Source organism: Sciurus carolinensis, chromosome 13 (assembly GCF_902686445.1).
Source record: "Sciurus carolinensis chromosome 13, mSciCar1.2, whole genome shotgun sequence".
Taxonomy (NCBI): domain Eukaryota; kingdom Metazoa; phylum Chordata; class Mammalia; order Rodentia; family Sciuridae; genus Sciurus; species Sciurus carolinensis.
This window is the reverse complement of record NC_062225.1, coordinates 70,771,972-70,783,826: the sequence shown is the minus strand read 5'-3', so window position 1 is coordinate 70,783,826 and position 11,855 is coordinate 70,771,972.

Here is an 11,855-nt window from a genome sequence, read left to right as displayed (position 1 = left end):
TAAGTATCAGGGTGTGCCCAAGAGAGACCCCCATGAAGAGTTTAATTATGTGGTTGTTTTCTCACCCTGTGGACTATGGAAATGGTGGAAGCAAATATCAGTTCATCTTTCTTCTCCAACAGTGGAATTAGCTTCAGGTAGTCCTTTAGCCATTCAGCCCTATATGGAAGCAGACGGGGTAGAAAGGGTGAGGCAGGGTAGGGGAGTGTGGCCCACCTCAAGTGGCTCCTCCACTGACGTCTACCAGGCTGTCACCCCCCCACTCTGTGTGGGATGACTGTCCTCAAGTTGAGGTGGTGACAGCAGTGAGGTGAGGGGGGCTGTGGTGGAGTTGGGAGGGACCAGGCGTTCCCAACAAAGAGAAATGATTACCAATAGATATCTCAGTAACTGACAGTAACCAAACTCCCCCTTTCTCCAAAGACACTGGGAAAGTGACCCTAGAAGGTGATAAGCATGTGACGGTGTTCTCTGTGAACTACTGAGCCTACCTGGGTAAGAAAGACCATCAGAGGGCCAAGACTTTCCCCTTCTGTGGCCCCACGACAACCAGCAGGCCTCCCGTGGCACCATCTAATTGTCAGGGAGCAGACACCTGATCCCAGCCTCCCTCACAGCTCCCGCCCAAAGGCTCCAAATGATGCTCTCCTGGTCCCCAGCAAGATGAAGAAAACTAGGCCTTGTGATGTGACAATGCAGATCACTTCCCAAATGCTTCCTTCCCAGTTACTGGATGTGGCTAGAGGACTTTGGGGCACTCAGCTCTTCCTATCTCCAGCGACCTTGCTGTTTCCCACTGCCTGGAACAGTAGCACACATCAATTATAGTAAAATTGCTCCTAGTTCTTGGCTCCCCAATGCCACAGGGCCCTCTTGGGAGCAATAAACTGTGTGCTCATAGAAGACAATCACCTCACTCCCTCTTGATTAACCTCTTTAAAAGCCAAGCCACTATTCCCAAGAGTAGAATGCTCCCCCCAACCCCCGCCCGGAGTAAATCATGAACCATCTCTGTGCTCCCAACTTCAGCCGAAGAAGCCTGAATAAAGCCACCACAGCACCAGAGCAGCCATCCGGGTCAATTTTCTCTCCTGCAGAGGCACTTTGAGGTCAGAGGGTCTAGCAGAGGTCACAGAGCTGGTGCAAGGCGCACTCACCCCAGCCCATAATAGGTAAGATATAGCCTCATCTCTCAACAAGAGTCATGGGATGATGTCTGAAGTTCATAAATTAAGAAATGGTAATATGCACATTATTTAGAGGTTGGAAATAAACTCTGGTAAAACTAAAATCAGAGACCCTCACAGAAGTTATCTGCAGGGAGTAATACTTGGGAGGGCCAGAGGCGGACAGCAGGGCATTATTTCTCATTTTGAGCACTTATATATAATTTAACTTTTAACTACGCCTATTAATTTTTTTACCCTGATTCAAATAAAAAGAAAATAAACAGGATATAAAGAAGCCAAAATACAATAAAACAAAATGATCATGTGTAAATTACAGATTTAGAGAATTGATGGAGCTGGAAAATAATCTAAAAAGTGCCTCCTCTAGCTCACCCTTTACTCCCTTGCTTACATACATGTGGGAAAACTGGCTCAGGAAAGAAGAGACTGCTTGCCCTAATTCTTCTGGCAGATTTTTATACTAATCTTATATCAACAATACAATCCTGTAGCCATAGTTAAAGTGGGGAGGTAGAGCAGGAAAATGCAATTTCCTCAGGTTGTACCCCATGGGTCCTATTAGCAGAACTATTTGCTACTCTTGTAATGACAGTCTCTGGTAGTGGCAGGCTAGCCTGCATCAAGGATGCTGTCCTGGAGAGCCAGGGCTATCGAAGGTGCAGAGAGGAGCGCAAGGAGAAGCTTTTACCTGGATTAAAAGACCTTGGTTCAGCAATACTCTAGTTCTGTAATGCTGGGACAGCCACTTGATATATCTGTGCCTCATTATCCTGGTCTGTAAAATGAGGATAAATAATAATAGCACCTACCTTATAAGAATACTGTGAGGAATAAATAAGTGAACGGATGCTCAATATTTATAATAGTGCATGCCATGTGGTAAGAGTCACATAAGTGTTAACCTCCCCAACCTGATATGCCAAACCCCTAAGATTTTAAGAAATACACATAAATAGAGGAATTTTTATGGTTTGAAGCTGTGAAGCTTATGGGGGTGGGGCCAGAGGACTTGTAAGCTAAGATTCTGCAAGGTATCCTAACACCTCCTGGAAAGACACACGAGGCCTACATGAAAATCAGGAGTCAGTGGGTCTGTCCCACTGGGCACTGCACCAGAAGGTGTCCTCACTTGCCATGCCAAGAAAAGTCGATGACACCAGCTCAGAGGCTACCACCACCGGGGAAGAAACCTGCATGTCCCAGTATTTCAGGGAGGAATCTTGCCACAGAGAATGAACATAGAATCATGAATTATGAAATGTCAGGAGAGGTGGACAGAAGGTAGAACTCTCTGACAAAGGAAAATATGAAAAGTCTTTGCAAAAATAGAGTTAGAATCCTCTTAAAAATTAAATGCAAGATTGTGTCAATACAATATTTAAGTGGGTGAGCCATAAAACAACAAATTTAGAGATTCTGAAATTAAAAACATAGTTGACATGTTTGGCAACACTATAGACACAGCTGAAGAGAAAATTAGAGAATTGGATGATAAAACTATAACAATTCATAATTAAGTGAGATAAAAGAGCAGGAAATATGAGTATTAATCATGACAAGAAACCAGAGTGTCTTGATACTTATTCCATCAATTTCCATTAATTAATAAAAATTTTATTAATTGTAAAATAACGGTTTGAAAATGAATAAACCAGAGAGACACCATCCTAATTAAATAATCACAGTTTGTATTAGCAGTAATAAGAAAATTCAATACTATGCCCCCCAGATATGTGGCACTTAGAAAAGCACATCATTTCTGTGGTATTCTTCACAGAGATTCTTGAATTCAGTCCATTTAAGAAAAAATATCAGACAACCCTAAATTCAGAGACACTCTAAAAAATAATTGATTTAAGTATTCAAAAACGTCAAGGTTGTGGAAAGCAAAAAGTGTCCAAGAAACTCTGAAATTTCAGGAGTCAGAAAGACATTCCAGTTCAATGTGGTATCCTGGATTAGACCCTGGGCCAGAAAAAGTACATCAGTGGGAAAACAGGCAAAATTTAAATAAGGCCTACAGATGAGTTAATAGTACTGTGCCAGTGTTCATGTCTGTGTGTAGACAATTGTACTATGGTCATGTAAGAGGTAACATTTAGAGAAAGTGAGATGAAGGGTACATTAAAATTTTATGCACCGTTTTTTGCAAATTTCTGTACATGTAAAATTATGTAAAAATAAAAAGTTTTTTTTTTTAATTACTTAGAATAAGTGCCTAATACAGAATAAGCATTCAATATATGGTTGTTGCTATTGTGGTTATTTTGGGAAGTAACATGTAAAAAACATTCCTACATCCATAGTTCCTAACCAGTGGGTTGATTTTCTAAAAATCCACCTGTACACCACATATTGTCTTTGAAAAGAATATGCCTTTTATATTTATGTACTAGTATGTTTTGGAGGCATACAAAATGGATTTAACTAATAAACTACACACTCATTTAAGAATATAACTGTAATATTTTGTATTTCTATCAAGAGGTGAAATCTACTTCCCCATCCCTTGAATATGGACTGGCCCCATTATTTACTTTGACCAATAGACATGTGATGATGAAATGAAAACTCTCAAAGATGAAAAGATCTTCAACATTATCACAGAGACAAACAAATTGATAGGAAAGGATGACAATTAACCTGACAACTGACTTTCAAATAGTAATGATGGAAACCTGAAGATAGTGTAACAATATCTTCCTCAGGCCAAAAGAAAACATCTGTTAGCTTAGAAAATAACTTTGAAAATGTCTTTCAAGAACAGGGTAAAACAGACATTTTTAAATAAAAAACATAATAATAGAACATCCCCCTAAGTGGAATTCCAGAGTATCTACCTCAGATGAAAAAAAATGATAAAAGATATAAGAAGAAACAAGGAGCACAGATAGCACAGATACAGTAAATATGTAGGTAAATTTAAGAAAATTTATTCTATGTAACAATAATAATAATATCATATGAGGTTTAAGATAAGTAAGAAAAACAAATTCTCAACAAAAACAAATAATTTAGGGGAGAGGTAGCAGAGGTACACTATTTTAAAGTCACTTTAAAAAATGATAAGATTTTAGATTCAATGTTAGGTATATATGTAAACATTCCTAGCAAAATGAAAAATAGGAAAAAGTAGAATGAATTATTTACATTCAATGAAAATAAAAAGCACAGCAAATGTAAGAAATAAGATTGTAGCAAGAAAGAAGGTTGTAGGAATACATCCAAATAAATTGTTCCTTGTAATAAATGCAAATGGACTAAAATATTATAGTAAAAGACAAAGACTATAAAACTCAATAAAATAAGTAACTGATTTAGAATACTACATGTCAGTAGGAAAAAGCTGAATTTTTCAATAGACATCTTTTAGAGAATTTGTTATCTTTATGGAGCTACATGAAATTAAACTCCAAACTTCCACCACATGTAAAATTCAATTTTAGATGAATTTGAAGATGCTATAGTGAAAGCCAGACCTTTTGAGGATAATATAAAAGAAATTTTTATATTCTCAAAGAAAATAAGAGATTCTTAATATGACAGAAAAAGTCAAATCATAAAAGACAAATTTTATAAACCAACTACATAAAATCAAATAACTGTCAAACATACTATAAAGACTTCAAATTTATTAATTAAACCTTCAAATTTACAATACACACTACTAACAAAGTGTCAGGATGCTGAATCTATTGTTTTAAACTTTTAAACAGTAATAAGAAAAAAATAGAGAAGAGTGTGCAAACTACTAAATAGGTAACTGCACAGAAGAAATCAAACTGAAGTGATTAACAGACAAAAGGATGATCAACTATACTAGTAATTACCAAAATGTGAAATAAACCGTAACAAGATACCATTTTCTATCCGCCATGTTGGTAAACTTTTCTGAAATCTCTTGACTCCAAGTATAATGAAGAATTGAAGCAAAAAGAACACTTACATAGTGCTAGCAAAGGGGTAAACAATTCCAACCAACATGAAAGGCAACCTGGCATTTGGTAGTAGTAGATGTTCATATGCTGTGACGTAGCATTCGCATGTGGACCAAAGGATGTATGCAGATTTATTCATAGAAACACTGAGACAGTGATAGATAGATAGATAGATAGATAGATAGATAGATAGATAGATAGATCAGTCTTTAAATGGATAAATAAATTATGGTATACTTACATAATGAAAACAGCTACTATTCACAGAGTGTTTTTAACACAGTAGTCCCTCTTAACTGTGGGGGTATGTTCCAAGACCTCCAGTGATGCCTGACACTGAAGATAATACCAACCCTACATACGCTATTTTAGTCAGCTTTCTGTCACTACAGGAAATTCATGGCCAAAGGTTTATTTGGGGTCACAATTTTGGAGGCTCCAGTCTATGATTGGTTGGTCCTGTTGTAGATACATGAGGCAGAGCAAAAACTTCTCTCCTCCTGGCCATGAAACTGAGAAGGGGTAGGTGAGAAAGGTTATGGGATCCCACAATCCCCTTCGAGGACTTTCCCCCAGAGGCCTAAGGATCAGGTCCCACCACCTACCAGTAGCACCCCTCTGGGGTCCTGGTCTTTAACATGGGCCTCTGGGGGACATTTGACACTGAAACCAAAGTAATTCCTGTGATGAAGCTTAATTTTCTTACCATGTGAGGATGAATTAGAAGCCGAAAATTAATTTTCCCATTTCAGGCGTTTGAGGAGGAAAACTCCAAAATTACAATATCTATGATAAATCATTATAATTAAGAGCACAAAGAATAAGCAGAAAATTAGGTATGCAAAAGCACATTTTGTTCCTACTAGTCAAACTTCAAAACCACAGAATTTATAAGAAGGCTTTTAAGATGATTTCTTGTCATTTTGACTCTACACAGGCTAAAAATTTAAACAAACACCCTATCAACATGATTACTGATGACTCCTAGCACACTAATAATCGAACATGGGAAATTTTTGAGTTTTTCCCCCCAATTATAAATCCTTGGCACAAAGCTCTTTCTTTACAAAATGTTATAAAACACCACTCCCTGAATCCCATTCTGTAATTTTCCATTTAAAATCTTTGGACTTTGGTTAAGGATGAGTAACTGCAACTGCAGAGAGCAAAACCAAGGATGGGGGCTACTGTGCCAACAGCCATTGTAAATACTACGACGTGTTTAACTCATTTAACACACCTTCTTGGAGTGGGTATTATTGTGCTCATGTGACAGACGAGGGCAGTAAGGCATAAAGTGGCAAGAGCTTTGCCCACTGTCCCAAAGTTAATAAGCAGTGGACCTGGGACGGGAACAAAGAACTCTAGGGCTGTGCTCTTAACCACCAATCTTCCCTACCTCCCAAGAGACTTCAATATGGAATACACATGCACAAGTGCAAATTAGTGAACTTGCTAGGCACAAAAATTCAGACGATCTCTGAATCATAAATGGGATGGGGAGATCATTACAGAACAACCCATGTTTGTGTAATTTATTTAGATAAAGCTTAAAGCTTGTCAAACCAAATAAAGTTTAAGGGTATAAGCAGATGACAACAGATGACTCCATTTATTCAAATATTAAAAATGAAGGCTTGAAAACTTATATTGCTTATAGATAAAAATAACAATTTAAAATGTATGTGGCAGAACTCTAAAGGAAAGTAAAGAGAAAAACAAACATAAAATCATGGAAAAGGCCTGAGTGAGGAAAAGATAGAAGGAATTAGTCCTAGTGGTTTACACAGTAGAGTAACTACCGTTGTGACAATTTATTATACATTTCAAAATAACTAGAAGAGTTTGAAGGTTCCCAACACGTAAAAATGATAAATGGTTGAGATGGAAGTGCTAATTATCCTACTGAATACATGTCTCAAAGTATCATTCTGTACCCACACATATGTCCAAATACTATGTGCCAGTTTAAACAAGTAAAAATGGAAAGGAACAATAACTTAAAATTGGACTTAAATAATGTACTCCAATTGAAAAGAAAAAAATTGAAAGTAGTAATTAAAATGAATTAAAAAAAAAAAAGAACAGGGAAGTCACAAAAGAAAAGAGAGTCACAAAACAGACTTCAAAGGTAATATAATGTTTTCCTTACACTAGTTTTGGGTATTTATTGTTCATTGTATTTTCATTTTGTACCTTATGCATATTTTATACATACTCAATATTTAATAGAACTTTTAAATAATGTTTATAAAGAATAGGAAATAAATCAGAAAAGTACATTATTGAATCTAAATAAGTATTGATTGCTAAAAAAAAAAAAAAAAAGGGTCTTTAATAAAAATCTGAACCCAAAGTTCTAAGTCAATAGCAACATGGGGTTTGGATAATGGAAGACAAATAAAGACATGCTTTTGTTGTTGTTGTTATATGCGGATAGAGTATAACTACTAATTAACTTTAAACTTCATTAGGAAAATATTCATCTGCTTATTATGCCAAAATAGGAGAAAGACTTAGAAAAATCAAGATAAAGTGTATTACCTTCTAATAAGTGAAGGAAGTTTTTAAAACTAAAGAGTGGCAGTATTAATTTAAAACTATGAAGGCAAATGATCCAAAAGAAATAACTAAAAGAACTGGAAATAGTTAACTCAAGGAAGTAAGAAGTGAGAGAAAGAAAAGGTAGGAAAAGCTATTTTTTATTAGAAGTCTTATAAACTATTTTTCTTTTTAACAAATGTACGGGTATAACCTTGATAAGAATTAAAATTTTTTAAATGTGATTATCTCCAAAACCACTGAAAAGGCATTTGAAAAAGTCGAAAGGAAATACCCGTAGATGAGATTATCCATCTCAAAATCTAAAGAAAACTAACTGAAAACTACTGGAACTTATCTGAAAGTTCAGCAAAATAACTAGATGCAAAATCACTACACAAAAATCAATGGCTTTTCTACAAACTAGTATTTACCAATCAAAAATATTTTAGAAGACAGATCTTATGCATGATAGAAGCAGAGGCTATAAGCTACCTATAAATAAATCTAACAAAAATATGCAAAGCCTTTTTTGAGAAAAAAGCAAAATCCTTTTATGAAAGAGACAAATAAATGGAGAGATCCATCATGCTCATGGAAGGAGAGATTCAATATTGTATTTTATTTCTCCTCCAAAACAATTTATGTAATACAATCTTGGTCAAAATCTCAATGTGACTGTATCAATCAGAATCCCAGCAGGAAGCTAACGGCACACACAGATTAGGATAACTGAAGGAGGTTAATACGAGGACTCTACCCACACAGACGTCTAGGGAAATCACAGTGAAAAGTACCATACCCCAAAGTAAGCAATAATGTAGCTATTACCACCCCTAGACCTGAAGTGGCAGAGAAAGAGAGAGTAGTTACCAGAATCCAAAAAAAAGGAGTTAATAAAAAGAAGAGATATGTGACCTTCAGTAGAGGAACACAGCCAGCCCAAAGCAAGCCTGCAGGCAGAGAACCAGGAGAACAAATATCTCACCTCATTCTCCTCACTCCGTCATCTTGTATCACAGATCCCTCACTGGCCAAGTCCAAGTGCTAGAGCATCCTTAATGTAGTCTGTGCATTCCAACTTACCAGGCAAGTGGATAGCACAGAAGAGATCTGAAAAGATAAGTAGGACCTCTCTGATACTATAAGGAACAGATCATCAGAAACAGACCTTTGACTATATGGGAAATTGACAAACAAAAGAGGTAGTATTTCCAATAAGAAGAAAAGATCAACACTTAGAATATGGTATTAGAGCCACAGGCTATCTGGGGAGAAGGAATAGTTTGATTCCTACCTCACACTAATAAAGATAACGTCTAGATGGATCAAATATCTAAATGTAAAACAGAAACCCATAAGAAAGAGAATTAGAAATACATAAATACTTTGACATCTTTGGTTGATAAAAGCAAAAATCATGCAGATAGATAAATCTCACTTTTCTAAATGTGTACTAAAATAGAGCATTGAATTATGAAAAACAGGAAGAAAATGTGTGTGAATATTAACAAAGAACTAGTATCCATAATACACAAAGAACTCCTAAGAAATCTGTAAGAAAAGGACAGACAGCTTAACAGAAAAAGTCTAGCAATATGAGCAAACAATTCATAGAATACTTACAAATAAGGAATAAACAGAAAATGCACAATCTCCCCGATAACCACGAAAACATAAATTTAAACAGGGCTATCTTCACTCATCAGATGCTCCAAACCCTAAACATTATAGTAGCAGGGGATGGAGAAACAAGTACTTCTTACACTGCTAGTGGGAGTAAAAATCAATCTAAGTGCCTTGGAGGTCAATTGACTACATCCATTAAAATTAAAAGCTTGTTCATCTGTTGACCCTTATTCCCCACATATTATTTGTAAGATTTGTGTTTTTTAAGAAACACAAAATACTTATCAAAACAAGAGCAAGTATACAACTGTCCATCACAGCCTTGTTGTACAAGGAATCCCCTGGAAACAAACCTAACCAAACAGGAGGACTGGGAAGGAGTTAAAAGGAGAGATCTAGTCTGGGTAGGACAACATGGACAGAGTCGAAGAGAGGCTGCTAAGCTTTTTTTAAAGGAACAAGTTACAGAATAATACAAATAGTGCACCATTTGTATTAAAAACACAGAAAATGTGCCCAAGGGAAGGGTTTGCAGAGAATACAAACCAAACATAAAAACAGTGGTTATTTCAAGGAATCAAGTTAGAGGATTAAAATTTGAGGTGGTTATGGAAGCCCTTTGACACTATTTTTACTATACTTACTTTGCAAAAAATAAAAGCATATTGCTGTGTTATTTGTATCCTTTGGGCTAATACTTCATGGTTCTGTCCTTGTTACTCTGTCCTTGTCACTCCACACTCTCCCTCTAGATATGTCGTCTATTCTTACAGAAGTATGGGATACCCATATGCTGATGATTCCAAAAATCTGTATTTTCAGCTTAGCTGGTATTTGAGCAACTCACAGCTGTCAGGGTCAAGGCCTCTGAAGTTCCCTTGGCTTTTTCCTCATGGTTAAAACAGGGTTGCCTGAGTTCAACAAGCCTCATTCCAGGAAGTAGGAACGGGGAGTCAAGAGGAAGTGATGGTACCTAGAATATGAAAGCCAAGCTTTCCCTGAGCTCCCAGGCAGCCTTCAGTTGGCCAGAAGGGTGCCTCTCATTGGCCAGAAGAGTGAGCTACCCTTAGCTGCAAAGGACGCTGGACAGCTTCAGCTGCCACATTGCTGTTCTTAGGAGAAACGTCAGCGTTCTCAATTCCAAATGACTAAAACATGCTCGACGGCCTCCCTTGAGCTGCTCCTCTCCTGTGCTCTCCATGAACACACCCACATGGTTCCCACGTTGGCCTCATCATCGACTCCTTCTCCTTAAGTCTCACGTAGGAAGCTGTCAAGTCGTTCCAAACACCTCCCACACTTGTCCACTTTCCTTCCTTCCCCTGGATCCCACCTGCCTTCTCTGGGGTCTCCTTGCCCCTCTGACCTAGTCTTTGCAGTCAGCCAGGATGATCTTTGTAAAAGGCAACAGCAGATCTTGAGATGGCCTCACGCTGTAACGTTCTGATTATGGCTTCCCAGGCCTTCAGGATCTGGCCCTGTCCACCGCCCCAGCTGCACCTTCCGCCCTTCCCATTCTTCTGCCATTCTGAACTCGGGTTCCCTTCCTCTATTGAGCAACCCTTTCTCCTGAGTTTGTGAGTTTTTACAAGTCAGCTTTGCTGCCACAATAAACAGTCATCAAAGCTCAGTGACTTGCAACACCAGCACCCAATTTTTCCTCATGCTACTTGTCAGCAGCCATGGGTCAGCTCTGCTGCCTGTGCCTTCTCATTTTAGGATGCAGGCTGGTGGAGCAGCCCCGGTTTGCGACATGACGTCTCAGGGTGAAAACACAGTGTGCCTCTTAGAACTTCTACTCAGAGTGGCACACATCACCTCCTCCTGCATTCTGCTGTCCATGGCATGGCATGTGGCCGAGTCTGTCATCTTTGGACAGAAGACATCTACCCTCCAGCAGGGAGACAGAGTCTCATGGCAATGAGAGGAAGGGAGAAGAAAATAATTGGGGCTGATTACAGCATCGACTAGGTGACAATGACCACAGTGAAAACACCATTTATTGAGTGCTCACTGTGTCAGGCTTCTTGTCAAATGCATTAAAATTTTTTTTCATTGTGTCTTCATAGCAGTAGCATCACTGTTCCCATTGTATAGACGAGGAAACCCAGGCGAAGGGAGTTGGGGAAACTTGCTCATGGTCTCCTAGTGAGTAGCAAAAGCTAGATTCAAAACCAATTCCGAATCTGCCTGCTCAGAACCCATGCTTTAAATCACTGCCCATTGCTTCTTCACTCTCACACTCTGTCTTTACCACAAAATTGTAATTTCCCAGGTATCTCCAAAAGGAGGACATCCGTGACCAGCATATGGCCTGGCATGGGGTAGGGCTCAGTCAGTGCAGTAGAGTCAATAAATAAACTGTGCAACCTCACCTTCTGTTTTACAGTTAGCTAATTGCTTCTCAAGTATCAGTTTAGGTGTTGCTTCTATGGAAAAGCTTCCTCCGATGACTTGGGCAGGGTTGGGACTACTTTCCCACTCTCCTGTGGAAACTTGTGCATGGAGCTATTCTCATACTTACCATAATGAACTGTAATGATCTTTGTGGCTCTGG